The sequence below is a fragment of the Oncorhynchus clarkii genome, chromosome 23 (genome assembly GCF_045791955.1).
Source record: "Oncorhynchus clarkii lewisi isolate Uvic-CL-2024 chromosome 23, UVic_Ocla_1.0, whole genome shotgun sequence".
Classification (NCBI taxonomy): Eukaryota; Metazoa; Chordata; class Actinopteri; order Salmoniformes; family Salmonidae; genus Oncorhynchus; species Oncorhynchus clarkii.
Genome location: NC_092169.1, coordinates 12,451,307 through 12,466,460, shown reverse-complemented (window position 1 = coordinate 12,466,460; position 15,154 = coordinate 12,451,307). Strand labels below are relative to the sequence as shown.

Sequence of the window (15,154 nt, the reverse complement as noted above, 5' to 3'; positions counted from 1 at the left end):
AAAAATGCCAAGTGGGGTGAATACTTTTGCAAGCCACTGTATGGCAAGACTTGAAAATTAATTTCTTGCCATTTTCAACAACCAACATGTAATACCTCAAGGGTGTAAATACATATGTAAATGAGATATATTTAAGTATCTAACATTTCTAAAAACATATTTTCACTTTGTCATTATGTGGGGCATTGTCTGTAGATGGGTAAGAGAAAAAAAATCTATTTAATCCATTTTAATTTCCAGCTGTAACACAACAAAATGTGGAATAAGTCAAGGGGTATGAATACTTTCTTAAGGCACTGTACAGTTTACCGTATCTGGCGCTAATAGTGGAATAATAGTGTTTCAAAGTACTACTTACCCTCCAGTGTTGTGATTCACTGTGATATTCCACTATTGATTTCTCCCACCGGAGCGGCATTCTTTGTCAGAATGGGAAAGCTGTTCTGACTGTGCCAGTGTTTTCTAGTGGAAATCGCTCGGTCATTTCCTGGTTGCTAAAATTCTATACTATTCGCTCAATTACAGTTTATGTGAGAAAACAAGCACTGAATAGTGTAGGGAATCATTGTGCCATCTAAATCTCTGCGAAACAAAAAATATAGTTTTTACAGCTGTAACCTGAAATTGAGCGAACAGTGTAGAATTGTAGCAACCAGAAAATGAGTGTGATTTGAACTAACACAGCCACAAAGTCAGAACAGCTTTCCTGTTTTGACAACAGATGCTGCTCCGGTATTTGAAATCAATTGCCGAATATCACAGTCAATCACAACACTGGCAGGCAAGTAATACTGTGAAACACTACCATTCCACTATTACTGCAGATACATTATATTATGGACATTTTCTGAAATTACAATGCGAACATAAAATAAAAACATCCTATATGTAGCACCTTAAGGTTAGGTTTACAATCAGATTTTATGACTTTGTGGCTGTGCATCAGAGCTGCCTCCAGAACTAAATTAATGACTAAAAACGCTAAACTGCGTTTCTCACCCGAAACTGGACTTGTTTAGGTGTCAGTCCGAGGTCAAAACTAACTGTTACTCTGAGAGAACTTCTGCTTTCTAAGGAGCAGAAAGAGATGTGAAAAGAACATAGGCCTACACCAGTAAGCACAAAGACAGTGCGTGTGTATGAAACATTTATTTAACCAAGGAGTTGACCATTAATTCAATAATTCATTATATATGTTTAAGGGGATTCACAGGTTTCATGAGATGGAATAACACGCACACACACAAACCAAACACACGCGTTGTACTTGGTTGACCTTTGGCAACCCTTCTGGCCAGACTGTTGTTTATATCCAAACACTTAGCACAACTCTCACATAATCCGGCCTCTCCAGCTGTCCAAATATATGTTTTTCTGTGTCTGTTTGTGACTGTGCTAATGAGTGTAACAGCACTATGTGTGTGTGTGTGTGTGTGTGTGTGTGTGAGTGTACAGTGTCTTCAGAAATTATTTATACCGCTTAACTTATTCCACATTTTGTACAGCCTGAATTAAAAATGGATCAAATGTATTTCTCTTACATTGACATACAATACCCCATAATGACAAGGTGAAAACATGTTTTCAAACCCGGTGTTTCCTCCAACACAGGTGTTAAGAAGTGCGGTTTGGGGGGAGGTCATGTTTCACAGGACGCATGATATAACCTTCGCCTCTCCCAAGCCCTATGTGGAGTTGCAGTGATGAGACAAGATCGCCATTGGATATCATGAAATTAGGGAGAAAAAGGGGGTAAAATAAAACAAATAAAAATAAACAAAAACGTATGTAAATGTGATACAAAAATGTAACAAAAAAAATCTACAATCTCGTTTTTGCTTTGTCATTACAGGGTACAGTATTGTGTTTAGATTGATGAGGCAAAACAATATTTAATCAATTTTATTAAAAGGCTGTAACGTAACAAAATGTGGGAAAAAATCAAGGGGTCTGAATATTTTCAGAATGCACTGTACATAAGTATTCACACCCCTAAATCAATACTAGAAGCACCTTTGGCAGAGATTACAGCTGTAAGTATTTCTTTAAAAGCCTCTTAAGGATCTGCCTCTTTTTTTAAATTTTCCCTAAAATGACACCCAAATCTCACTGCCTGTAGCTCAGGCCTTGAAGCAAGGATATGCACATTCTTGGTACCATTTGAAAGGAAACACTTTGAAGTTTGTGGAGATTTGAAAGGAATGTAGAAGAATATAACAAAATAGATCTGGTAAAAGATAATACAAAGAAAAAACCAACCTTCATTTTGAATTTTTTTGTACCATCATCTTTGAAATGCAAGAGAAAGGCCATAATGTATTATTCCAGCCCAGGTGAAATTAGATTTTGGCCACTAGATGGCACCAGTATATGTGCAAAGGTTTAGACTGATCCAATGAACCATTGCTTTTCCATTCAAAATGTTGTATAAAGACTGTCTAAATGTGCCTAATTTGGTTATTAATAACTTTTCATGTTCAAAATTGTGCACTCTCCTCAAACAATAGCATGGTATTATTTCACTGTAATAGCTACTGTAAATTGGACAGTGCAGTTAGATTAAAAAAATGTAAGCTTTCTGACAATATCAGATATGTCTATGTCCTGGGAAATGTTTTGTTACTTACAACCTCATGCTAATCACATTAGCCTATGTAGCTCAACCGTCCCGTGGATGGGACATCAATCCCAACTAAGTTTAACTTCTTATGGCTGGGGGCAGTATTGAGTAGCTTGGCTGAATAAGGTGCCCAGAGTAAACTGCCTGCTACTCAGTCCCATTTGCTAATATATGCATATTAGTATATTTGTATAGAAAACACTCTGAAGTTTCTAAAACTGTTTGAATGAGTGTGTGAGTATAACAGAACTCATATGGCAGGCAAGAACCTGAGAAAAAATCCAACCAGGAAGTGGGAAATCTGAGGTTGGTCATTTTTCAACTCATTCCCTATTGAAGATACAGTGGGATATTGGTCATGTTGCACTTCCTAAGGCTTCCACTAGATGTCAACAGTCTTTAGAACCTAGTTTGATGCTTCTAATGTAAAGTGGGGGCGAATGAGAGGGGCATGAGTCAGAGGTCTGGCAGAATGCTTTGAGCTCGTGACACTTGTTCACGTGAGAGGTAGCTTGCGTTCCATTGCTTTTGGAACATTATTGGTTGTTGGAACATTATTGAACATTTATGTTAATCTTACTTCTACCCCCTCCTTTTTCGAAAATTCTGTTAAAAATCGTGCAACTTTTCAGCGTCCTGCTACTCATGCCAGGAATATAGTATATGCATATGATTAGTATGTGTGGATAGAAAACACTCTGAAGTTTATAAAACTGGTTAAATCACGGCTGTGACTATAACAGATCGTGTGTTTCATTGAAAAACGCAAGAAAAACTGCTCTCTGAAAGCTAAAAATAATTTCCATAAGTCACTTCCACGAGTTGTTAAAAGAGAACAGAATTTAATATCGACCTGCCTGCAATTCATACAAATTCCACACGATGTCGCCATTGTCGTCATTTTCAATTGAATTAATTGTTGGAAAATCCATCTATCTGGCATCCATTTTCCCAGTCTTCACCCGGATGTAGTTGATGAAGACATTATCAGCCATTGTTTTGCAAGTGAAGACCTATTGAAAATACATCGCCCTGTAATCATTTTGATAGATTATAAACGTTTACTAATACCTAAAGTTGGATTACAAAAGGATTTCGAAGTGTTTTGTGAAAGTTTATCGTCGACTTTTTTAATTTTAAAAAATTACGCAGCGTTTAAAAACGATGTTCTTTTCTGAATGACACAGCTTCCATACAAAGCTATTTTGGGTATATATGGACCGATTTAAACGAAAAAAAGACCCAATAGTGATGTTTATGGGGCATATAGGAGTGCCAAGAAAGAAGCTCGTCAAAGGTAATGAATGTTTTATATTTTATTTCTGCGTTTTGGGTAACGCCGGCTACCGCAAAATCTGTTGTTTACGTGTCGTGCTGGCATTTTGGGGGGTGCATGCTATCAGATAATAGCTTCTCATGCTTTCGCCGAAAAGCATTTTAAAAATCTGACTTGCTGGCTAGGTTCACAACGAGTGTAGCTTTAATTCAATACCCTGCTTGTGAATTTTGATCAAAGATTGAGTTGTAACGAGTACATTTAGCATTTAGCGTAGCGCATTTGCATTTCCAGGGGCATACTTGAGACGTCTGCGTCTCAAGTATGGTCAAGAAGTTAAAAACATCCTAAAGATTGATTCTATACATCGTTTGACATGTTTCTACGGACTGTAACAGAACTTTTTGATATTTCGTCTGCTCCTAGTGAACTCGCTTCGTGACTTTGAATTTGTTTAAAAAACACGCTAACAAAAGTAGCTATTTGGACATAAATTATGGACATTATCGAACAAAACAAACATTTATTGTGGAACTGGGATTCCTGGGAGTGCATTCTGATGAAGATCATCACAGGTAAGTGAATATTTATAATGCTATTTCTGACTAATGTTGACTGCACAATATGGCGGATATCTTTCTGGCTTGTTTGGTCTCTGAGCGCCGTACTCAGATTATAGCATGGTTTGCTTTTTCCTTAAAGCTTTTTTGAAATCTGACACAGCGGTTGCATTAAGGAGAAGTGTATCTAAAGTTCCATGCATAACACTTGTACTGTCATCAACATTTATAATGAGTATTTCTGTAAATTGCTGTGGCTCTCTGCAAAATCACCAGATGTTTTTGGAACTACTGAACATAACGCGTCAATGTATACTGAGATTTGATAAAAATATGAACTTTATCGAACAAAACATATATGTATTGTGTAACATGACGTCCTATGAGTGTCATCTGATGAAGATCATCAAAGTGATTAATTTTATCTCTACTTCTGATTTTTGTGACTCCTCTCTTTGGCTGGAAAAATGGCTGTGTTTTTCTGCGACTTGGCTCTGACCTAAGATAATCGTTTGTGGTGCTTTCGCCATAAAGCCTATTTGAAATCAGACACTGTGGTGGGATTAACAAGAAGTGTATTTTTAAAATGATGTGAAATACTTCTATGTTTGAGGAATTTTAATTATGGGATTTCTGTTGTTTTGAATTTCGCGCCCTGCACTTTCACTGGCTGTTGTCATATCGATCCCGTTAGCGGGATCTCAGCCCTAAGAAGACTGTAACAGTTTTAAAATCACTATTGGCCTTATGGATAATCCCTGAGCGGTTTCCTTCCTCTTCGGCAACTGAGTTTGGAAGGACGCCTGTATCTTTGTAGTGACTGGATATATTGATAGACCATCCAAAGTGTAAATAATAATTTCACCATGCACAAAGCGATATTCAATGTCTGCTTTAAAAAAATGTTTTTACCCATCTACAAATAGCTGTCCTTCTTTGCGAGGCACTGGAAAACCTCCCCGGTCTTTGTGATTGAATCTGTGTTTGAAATTCACTGCTCAAATGATGGCCTTACAAATAATTGTATGTGTGGGGTACATAGATAAGGTAGTCATTAAAAAAACGGAATATTTATTGACTCAAGACATTTCAGCTTCATTAAAAAAAAAAAAATTGTAAACATTTGAAAAACATAATTCCACTTTGACATTATGGGCTGTTGTCTGTAGGTCAGTGAAAACAAATCTAAATGTAATCTATTTTCATTCTGGCTGTAACATAATAAAATTTGCATTACGTCAAATGGTGTGAGTAGTTTCTAAAGGCACTGAATGTGTGTGTGAGGCAGGTTGGTCAGCCAGCTCTTTCATTGACCGCAGACATACCCAGGTCAGCTCTACGTTGCTCTACGTTTCAGTTCCTTGTGGCAGAGAGAGAGAGAAGGAGTGATATAACTTTTGGAATAGAGAGGAAGCATGTGAATCCCATTAACAGTTCAAGACCAACAGTACCGCAAGAGTTTTGAGGAGGATAGCAAACGCATTAATGTTTTACTCTCATTGAGACAATCACACACATTATTCATTACACAACAGCCTTTATTAATTATACTCAATAATATATGAAAAAAAACATATTTTGACTTATGTTTACGAAGCACACACACTAACACAAACACTTTCACCTGTACCCTATTTGAATAGCTGGAGCGCACCCTGCTTAAATCTCTGCAGTCTTTTCAAACCTGCAATGGTGAGTCAAAGGAAAGAGGGGAGAAAAGCAGTGTTCAATGTGGAATAAATCCTATAGTATTCTGAATAATATCAGAGATGAGGCAAAGGGAGAGGATTTAATCTGCCCAAAATATGGTCTTGTGATAAGACCAAGTGGGGATTGTTTTGTATGGAGGTCTATGAGACAGATATGAGACAGTTTCGTAATGTTTAGGCTGCTACAAATGTACTGATATAAGTGGAATCACGTGGAATTCCTGCACGACTTAGTTCAGGTTGGAATTGTCCCACCTGATCTCGCCTCCCACCTGCATTCCATCTTTGAGGACATGTATTTCCATTGTAAGAGCAGTCACTTGAGTACCTTGCCTATATAATAGATTGTCTTTGATAATACAGTATTTAATGCTGTAATTATATGGCACTTCCTACGCAATGTGTGATCTGCAAGGCTAGCCTGCCCTCTTCTGGTGAATTGAAGGGAAAGGCAATATATTCAACATTGCCTTTAACATTGTAAACCATGGAGACAGGACACCCTCTACCCTAAATAAAGTCAAAGCTTATACACTACAAAAGTATGTGGACACCCCTTGAAATTAGTGCATTCGGCTATTTCAGCCACACCCATTGCTGACAGGTGTTTAAGACTGAGCACACAGCCTTGAAATCTCAATAGGAAAACATTGACAGTAGAATGGCCTGTACTGAAGAGCTCAGTGGCTTTCAAAGTGGAACCGTCATAGGATGCCTTCCTTTTCAACATGTCAGTTAGTCACATTTTTGCCCTGCTAGAGCTGCCCCAGTCAATAGGATGTGCTGTTATTGTGAAGTGGAAACGTCTAGGAGCAACAATGGCTCAACTGCTAAGTGGTAGGCTACACAATCTCACTGAACGGGACCTCCGAGTGCTGAAGCTCGTAAAAATCATGTCTTCTGTAGAAACACTCACTACTGAGTTCCAAACTGCCTCTGGAGGCAACGTCAGCATAATAACTATTTGTTGGGAGCTTCATGAAATGGGTTTCCATGACCAAGCAGCTGCACACAAGCCTAAGCTCACCATGCGCAAGGCCAAGTGTCGGGCTGGAGTGGTGTAACACTCGCCACCATTGGACTATGGAGCAGTGGAAATGCATTCTCTGGAGTGATGAATCACGCTACCTGCCAGAAAGCATAGTGCCAACTGTAAAGTTTGGTGGAGGAGGAATAATGGTCTGGGGCTGTTTTTCATGGTTCGGGCTATTCCCCTTAGCTCCAGTGAAGGGAAATCTTAACGCTACAGCATACAATGACATTCTAGACAATTCTGTGCTTCTAACTTTGTGGCAATAGTTTGCGGAAGGCCCTTCCCTGTTTTAGCATGACAATGCATCCGTGCACAAAGCGAGGTCCATACAGAAATGGTTTGTCGAGATTGGTGAGGAAGAACTTGACTTGCCTGCACAGAGCCCTGACCTCAACCCCATGGGATCGCCCAACATCAGTGCCCGACCTTAATAATGCTTGCGGATGAATGGAAGCAAGTCCCCGCAGCAATGTTCTAACATCTAGTAGAAAGCCTTCCCAGAAGAGTGGAGGCTGTTATAGCAGCAAAGGGGGGGACCATGATTTTGGAATGAGATGTTCGATGAGCAGGTGTCCACGTACGTTTAGTGTATTTCTTCCTCTGATGTCTGTATTGAAGAGAGAGGGAGAGAGAGGGTAAGAGTAAGGAATACAGAGTTAAACCCAAAATAACATTGGGGTTAAGGAGTAATAACAGTAGATCAAGGGCACTAAAGCTAACCCATCCCATGGAGGAAGGGTGTGAGACATGGAGAGGGCTGTGTGTGTCTCTGTGGGGTCATCTGAAGGTATTTATAGCTACTTCCTCTTGCGCTCTGTTGCCATGACGTCATTCACGTAAGTCTGTGTGTGCTGTGTGTGCGTGTTTCCTGTAGCGTGTCTGTTTAACATTTGAGTCATTGAGCACTCTCTTATCCAGAGCAACTTTCAGGAGCAATTTGAGTTTTGCCTTGCTCAAGGGCATATTTTCATATTTTTCAGTCAGCTCAGGGATTCAAACCAGCAACCTTTAGGTTACTGGTCCAACGCTCTGAACCACTAGGCTACCTGCCTAGACACATCTGTTGTGAGATGGGTGGTCCTGTCCCACCAGCGCCGACATCAGCCGGTCACAGCCAATCAGATGGCGACCCCTCCCCGTTTCATGCTTCGCCTCGGCCGGCATTCCGAAAGCACGCCACTATATTCCGGGAGCGTTCCCGAGTCAGGTAGCGCAAACATCCCACTCCCGGCTGAAAGAGGGCACCGCTGAGAGTGTAGGATGTTTACACTGACTGAAGCCCGGAGAGGTCATTGGTCAGAAGTTAGAACTCACTCTTACCCACAGATCAAGGATAAGATTACCCTAATCATAAACTTTACAGGACCGCATACCAATACTCCTTAACAGCGTACTTTCCTTGTCCCCTTTCCTTCAAGAACACTGTTTGGTAAAAGGACATGACAAGTTTCCACTGTGTTGCTTGTCAGTGGTCAGAAAGGGCAGTAGATAAAGGTAGTATCCTAGACAAGGAAATTAATTTCGAACTATTGAGATGCAGCCCATGATGAGGAAAACAAGATAGCAGACGACTCCCACGGAATAGCATTATCTGACATTTGAGATCCCTGGGTCCCTGGCCCGTGTTCAGCTTTCCGTCATCCCCCCGCCTCTCTTCTCTCCTGAGGATGTAACCCCTCCCTGCCACTGTTAATCAACTGGCCTGAACAGAGCCTCGCAGTCATTTCCTATCCTCCCTCTCCCTTTCTCCCACTCTCTTATTCTGAACTCCTTTGGGCACAGTCATCAGAGATGGTGCTAACAGACACACAGCATAAGGAAAAGTAGCAGAGTGTGTGTGTGTGTGTGTGTGTGTCCAGTTTGTTCACTTTTCAGTGGTCATGAGGGAAAGGAGACACAGTAAGAAAACCATCTAACTGAACTAAGAGAATTGAGACTCATCCATATTTGTAATCACTGTGGGTTTGCTCCCCTGGGATGGCCTGTAAAACTGAGAGCTGTCCGGAGTGCTGAAACAGGGTGTGCACCCCTAAACATATTTGGATTGAATTGATCAATTCATGTTACAGAATGGCTAGAGTCCACACTACAGGTCTAAGACTCTAAATAAAAGGGAGGCATGACAATCAGTAGGAATGTGGCCCTTGCAGGAGTTTGACTTATTGCTCAAGCTAGCGTACGGCTCTGTTTGGCTCTATGTGCGTGCTAGAGTAAGCCTCTTTGTTTTTATGGCAGACACAGTTGACTCGGTAAGCCTAATAGTGATGGCTATAACAGTTGTCGCTATGTAAAAATATCTGTATAGTAGTTGTGATGATAATAGCAGTTGGCAGCTGCAAACATCCGACTGAAAGCCCTATATGAAACACCAGCTTTCAGTCAAGGATGTTTACAGTAGCCCATACTGCCAGTTGTCCTGGAGAGTGTATATGCACACTGCTAAAACCACACATCGTCATTAGTTAAACTATTCTTTAGTAACATACAGCATAGCCATATATGTATATCTCCCGTTCAGTTTGGCCTACTATCGCCATGTTAGCACCAAAGGTCCCACAACATGCTAAGTACATTGTCATTGTATTGGAACAGTTGGTGTTGACATGGCGCCTTTCAAAAATCCCAAATCTTCAACAAACTTGGCTCAGTAGCTACAGCTCTGGAGTCCAGTATAGGGTCACTGGTCTCCGGTATGTTTTCTCTGCCTTTCCTTTGTTGTCCTGTAAGCATGTGACATTCCACGACGGCAGCCCCCCACACAATGTACTGGCGTCATATTTCCCATGTAAACACCACACAGGGCTTCTGTTTAGCCATCACACACACTCCCACAGGCACACAAACACACACACACACACACACACGCACACACAGTGAAATAAACTGATTGCCCATTCACACAAAAAGCAGTGTGTCTGCATTGTAGAACTCTCTCCCAGTGGCCTTTCCACCCCTGATCATCCAACCAAAACTCTGACTTCCTGCCTCCCCCTGTTAACCCTCTCCTCCTCCCACCATGCAATCACAAAGTGGCCATTTCTGTGTTTACCATACACACTCCCCCACACCCACCCTAACCCTACCCTCTGCTGTGTGACACTGGTTTGTCTCTTAATGTAGGGGGTAACTGTCTATGCTGTGTGTAGTGTTCTTCAAAAGTTTTCTACAAGTGTGTGTGTGTGCCTACATGTGCTTGTGCATGTAATCACATGTGTATGCTGTGAAAAGACAAGGTGAGGAATGCATCACTACATTCTATAGCCCTCCCACCTTATTCCAAGTGCTCTACCACCTAATCCTGTTCCACCATATCAACCAACTCTACCTTTATTTCACATTGAGTGGACAGTTTAAGTGTGTTACTGTTGGGCTAACGTCCTTGGAATGTCTGTTTTCCTGTTCAGCTGTGATACCATCGCTAGCATGGTCGGGTGTGTGTTTGTCTGTATAATGTACACAGTACATGTACGTAACTGTATGCGTGGCTGTCTATGTGTATGTCATACTCATATGTATGTGTGTCTGGAAACTATATACAGTACATGTGTATCTGTGAGTGTGTGTATCTGTGAGTGTGTGTATCTCTGTGTGTGTGTGTGTGTGTGTGTGTGTGTGTGTGTGTGTGTGTGTGTGTGTGTGCCACGGTACTGCTCAGGCTGACACTCCCTGCCTCCCTCCCAGTGCTCAGGTCACTGAGGGAACAAAGCAAACTTTATCAGAATACTGCAATCCCACATTCCCCGGATTCTTAGCACTTGGCAACTGGCGAGCACACAGAGCGGAGGAGGGAGGGAGGGAGGCAGGGAGGGAGGGAGGGAGGGAGGGAGAGGGGGGAAGGGTGGGAAGCACTGCCTTTCAGTTCTATTTCCATACAGTAGCATTCCTCACTCTTCAAGATGGACCATTCCCGCTGTACTCATAGGTCCAAAACCTCTCCTGCTAAAAGTATCACGTCTGTAATGTGTTATGCATGTGTTGTAATTCCATGTGTCTCTTATGAGGTGCCTTCAGGGTCCTAAATCAAATGCAATGTGTAAATGTGTTGGTCACGAACTGAGGGCAGTGTGACCTGTAAATGTTAACATGGCATACAGTATCAAAGGTCCCGCCCTTTTATGGCGCATTCCCTGTCTCCGTGGAAGGTGTCAAAGTCACAGCAAGGTTATGACTCCACCCACAGAAGACTGTAAACAGAGTAGTGTGATATAGGAGGTCGTGGGATACAGTGAAGAAAGGGTTAACGTTAGCTTCTACAGTAGCAGACTGAGAGGCAGTGTGTGTCTGAGAACTTTACTGCAAACAAGCTGGTAATGAGAGGTGCTGAGTTTACAGTGCTCTCTCTCTGGGCTTCTGTGAGCTCTTGGTCACTCTCAAAGTAGAACACAGACACACAAACACTGGACGGAGAACCCTGAATCTTGCTCGGATCAAGGGCCTCAATCATCAAAGCATTCCACCTAAAATCACGCCTGAGCCACATTTCTCTTGCCTGCCTGTTGGCAGACACACACACACACACTGCAGCGTAGCAGACCTCACAAGAGGAGAAAGGGGGCCAACAAACAGACTATCACATTTAACTAGGCAAGTCAGTTAAGAACAAATTCTTATTTACAATGACAGCCTAACCTAACCCAGAGGACGCTGGGCCAATTGTGCACCGCGCTATGGGACTCCCAATCACAGCCGGTTGTGATACAGCCTGGAATCGAACCAGGGAATGCAGTGACACCTCTAGCACTGTGACGCAGTGCCTTAGACCGCTGTGACATTCGGGAGCATGAAGACCTAGACATAATAACCTCAACAGCCCCCAGCTATGCATGATTATAAAAGCCATGCTCTTTGCCTATGCAGACTTGTGACATCCAGGCTTATAACCTCCAAACCACCTAGCATTGCAGATTATTGTTCTGGCCAGTGGCCACCATCTTTTGCTTTAACATAAACAACTCTCAACCATGCTCATAGCCGCTCTGCAGTAACCTCAACACTGCTCCTATATGACAACTGATTACCTCATTCATAACACTAGCTTATGAAGTCATATGACCGCCACACTCCTTGCCTACGTAGGTTTGTGACCTTCCCATTCCACAACTATGAATTCTTATGGAAGGCCCTAAAAATTGTCAAAGACTCCAGCCACCCAATTCAACAACTGTTCTCTCTGCTACCAACTATCTGACAGACTCTTTTTGCTCTTTTGACTCCTTACATACACTGCTGCTACTGTCTAATTCCTATCCTGTTGCCTAGTCACTTTAACCCGACCTATATGTACACCTCTACCTCAATTACCTCGTATCCATACACATCGACTCAGTTATTCATTGTGTTATTATTATCTATTTTTTTTCTCTGCATTGTTGAGAAGGGCCTGTAAGTAAGCATTTCACTGTTAGTCCACTCCTGCTGTTTACAAAGCATGTGACAAATAAAATGGGATTTGATTTATGACCTTCAATCTCCTGAAGCCTTATGAAGGCTTGTGGTTGTCAGACTGCCTGGGATGTGTGTGTTTAGCTCAGTCCTTTGGTTCGGACACATGTTTCAATACCCTATCTGATAGCACAGACCCTGCCCCCTTAACCCCCCTGTCATCTTTTCTCTATTCAAGCTTTTTCCGAGAAACTCTGAGACGCCCCAGGGTGGCAGTCAGATGACCTTGGGACAGGGCTCTGCCGGGACTTCATTGAAACGCTGGTATTCCCGAGCACGATCGTGAACGCTAACAGGACAGGTGAGCCATGACACTGGAACACTGATTAACACGGCTAACTCTCAAAGGTCTGCCAGGGGTTAACGTCCTGACACCCGTGATCCCAACGCAAGTGGAGCAGAACAATTTCCTACATAATACTAAGCTTGAGAGAGAACAATTTAACAGTCAGTCATGGTGGAGTGTCTAAACTTAATGGGTGAAAGAGTGCGTGTGCATGTGGATGTGTTTAACTATATTTTGTGGGGTCCAGAGGTCCCAACAAGAATAGTAAACTAACAAAAATTGGACCATTTTGTTAGTCCCCACAAGGTCAAATGCTATTTCTAGGGGGTTTAGAGTTAAGGTTAGAAAGTTTTAGGGTTAGGGTTAGTTTTAGGGTTAGGACTAAGGTTAGGTTTTGGAGTTAAGGTTAGGGTATGGGAAAATAGGATTGTTAATGGGACTAAATTGTGTCCCCAAAAGGTTAGTTATTTAAGACTGTGTGTGTGTGAGAGAGAGAGAGCGAGAGAGAGAGAGACAGAGAGTTTATGTGTATATGCTTATATGCATTTGTGCTCTTGCATTCATGTTTGTGAGTGTGTGTGTCTCCACAGTGAAAGAAGAATGTCTAACTCACACTCCCAGCCCAGTATAAACTCCATGCCCTGGCCTGTTCTGAGAGACAGGAAGTGCTCCTATCATCTCCATGGGAAAGAGTGGAGCCGGAGACCCCTCCTCAAACAGAAGGCGGGTTTAGATCAACACACAAAACAGGTTCTCACACACAAAGAGCTTCCCTTTACAATACCTTACAGAAAACCACTAACCCTTACAGTTTAACTATGACTATTTAGAGGTGAAAAACATGTCATGCCTTTGTGATGTATGTCAGTGTTTTCAGGAGGGTGTTATATAGACACATTGGAGGTAGATGTAAAATAAAGAGTACCAGAGCCATATCTATAACTTGGGGGTATAATAAACAATATATAAAAAGTCAGCTATAAGCCTAACTAGAACACAAGGCTATTTATCCCTGTATAAATTGTGATTTTTTTGTTTTGTTTTCAACAATCAATTCTTATTTATAAAATGTTTCTAAGCATGATTTCCTTTGCTTCTGAAGATTCAATAATAGTCTTGTCTGCACCGTGAAATAGAAGCGCTTTCTTCCCGCCATGAATGGCTGGCATTTCTCCGAGCCTTACAGCGCCATTGAACTGCTTGGGGATGCAATTGACGCATCCCAGTGGAACTGCCGACATGCACCATGTATATATTTTTTATCCCTGAGGAAACAGAGGAGGTGGAATAGGTGAGGTTGAGGCTCTTCCAAAAACTATCATCGTTTTCTTTGGACATACTCTAGGCTACTTACCGCTTCACCTCATCAACGAAAATGAAAAAAGTTAACAGCGTTCGGCAAGTTATGCCGGTCCGGGACGAATAAACTCTCCACTTTCGCGGTACAGGCAGCCCGATATGTCTTGATAGTAGGCTGTACTGTAGTGTTTGCAAGAATGTACAACCGCTGGTATCATGCTGCGTTAAAATCAGTCTCCGTTGTGTCTCTGACAATGCCTACCTGGACACAACATTCCCGGTCGAGGCAATTGAGTTGTCTTCAGATAAAGTTCACAATAACACCAGAAAATTATCCAGAAAAGCACACTTATCTGGCTGTAAAGTGTGGATGTACAGAACTGCAAAATTTCAAAATATTCTGAGGGGACAGGTTCCGGGTAAAAACGTCCTTGTCCTCCGTCTTTTTCGAACTGTCACCCTTTCTTTCGTCCTGTCAGTCTGGAGTTTTTCTATTAAGATTCTTGGACTCGAGTCCCTCCCCTTTCTGGCAGAGCTGACCAATGGCAGAGCGGACTGTGCGCATCGAAGGGGAAATAATAGCCTGTTCGCCAACGTAACCTTGCGGGCGTCCTTCCGTTGCCATCCATGACCTCCAACTGTCCGTCGGTGTTCCAAGGCTCGAGAATAGCACCTCCATCCGTTATCTTTTACTGTAGGCAACATTGAATTAGTGGTGAGTTGACAATTTCCCTTAAACGCACACACACACATCCCTCTGCAATGTGTTCCTCTATAGTTTTCACCTGGCCTATGGAATCTGTGAAATTAAATGACCAATGTGCCCACTGCCCTACTGAAGAAATTAGAGTAGTAGCCTCATAATAAACTGTCTGTAATTTGGGGTCAAATACTATAGATTAATAGGAGAACAGGAAATAACCTTTTTA

At 42.0% G+C, this 15,154-nt stretch overlaps 1 long non-coding RNA gene across 1 annotated transcript; it reads right to left on the bottom strand.

Moving 5' to 3' along the window:
* Positions 1 to 5,976: 5,976 nt before the first annotated feature.
* On the bottom strand, positions 5,977 to 14,709 carry LOC139381573 (uncharacterized). The gene is made up of 3 exons (XR_011628564.1): positions 14,281 to 14,709; positions 14,053 to 14,191; positions 5,977 to 7,805 (listed from the first exon to the last, which is right to left on the bottom strand). It is a non-coding gene; the product is annotated as an uncharacterized lncRNA (long non-coding RNA).
* Between the last annotated feature and the right edge of the window lie 445 nt (positions 14,710 to 15,154).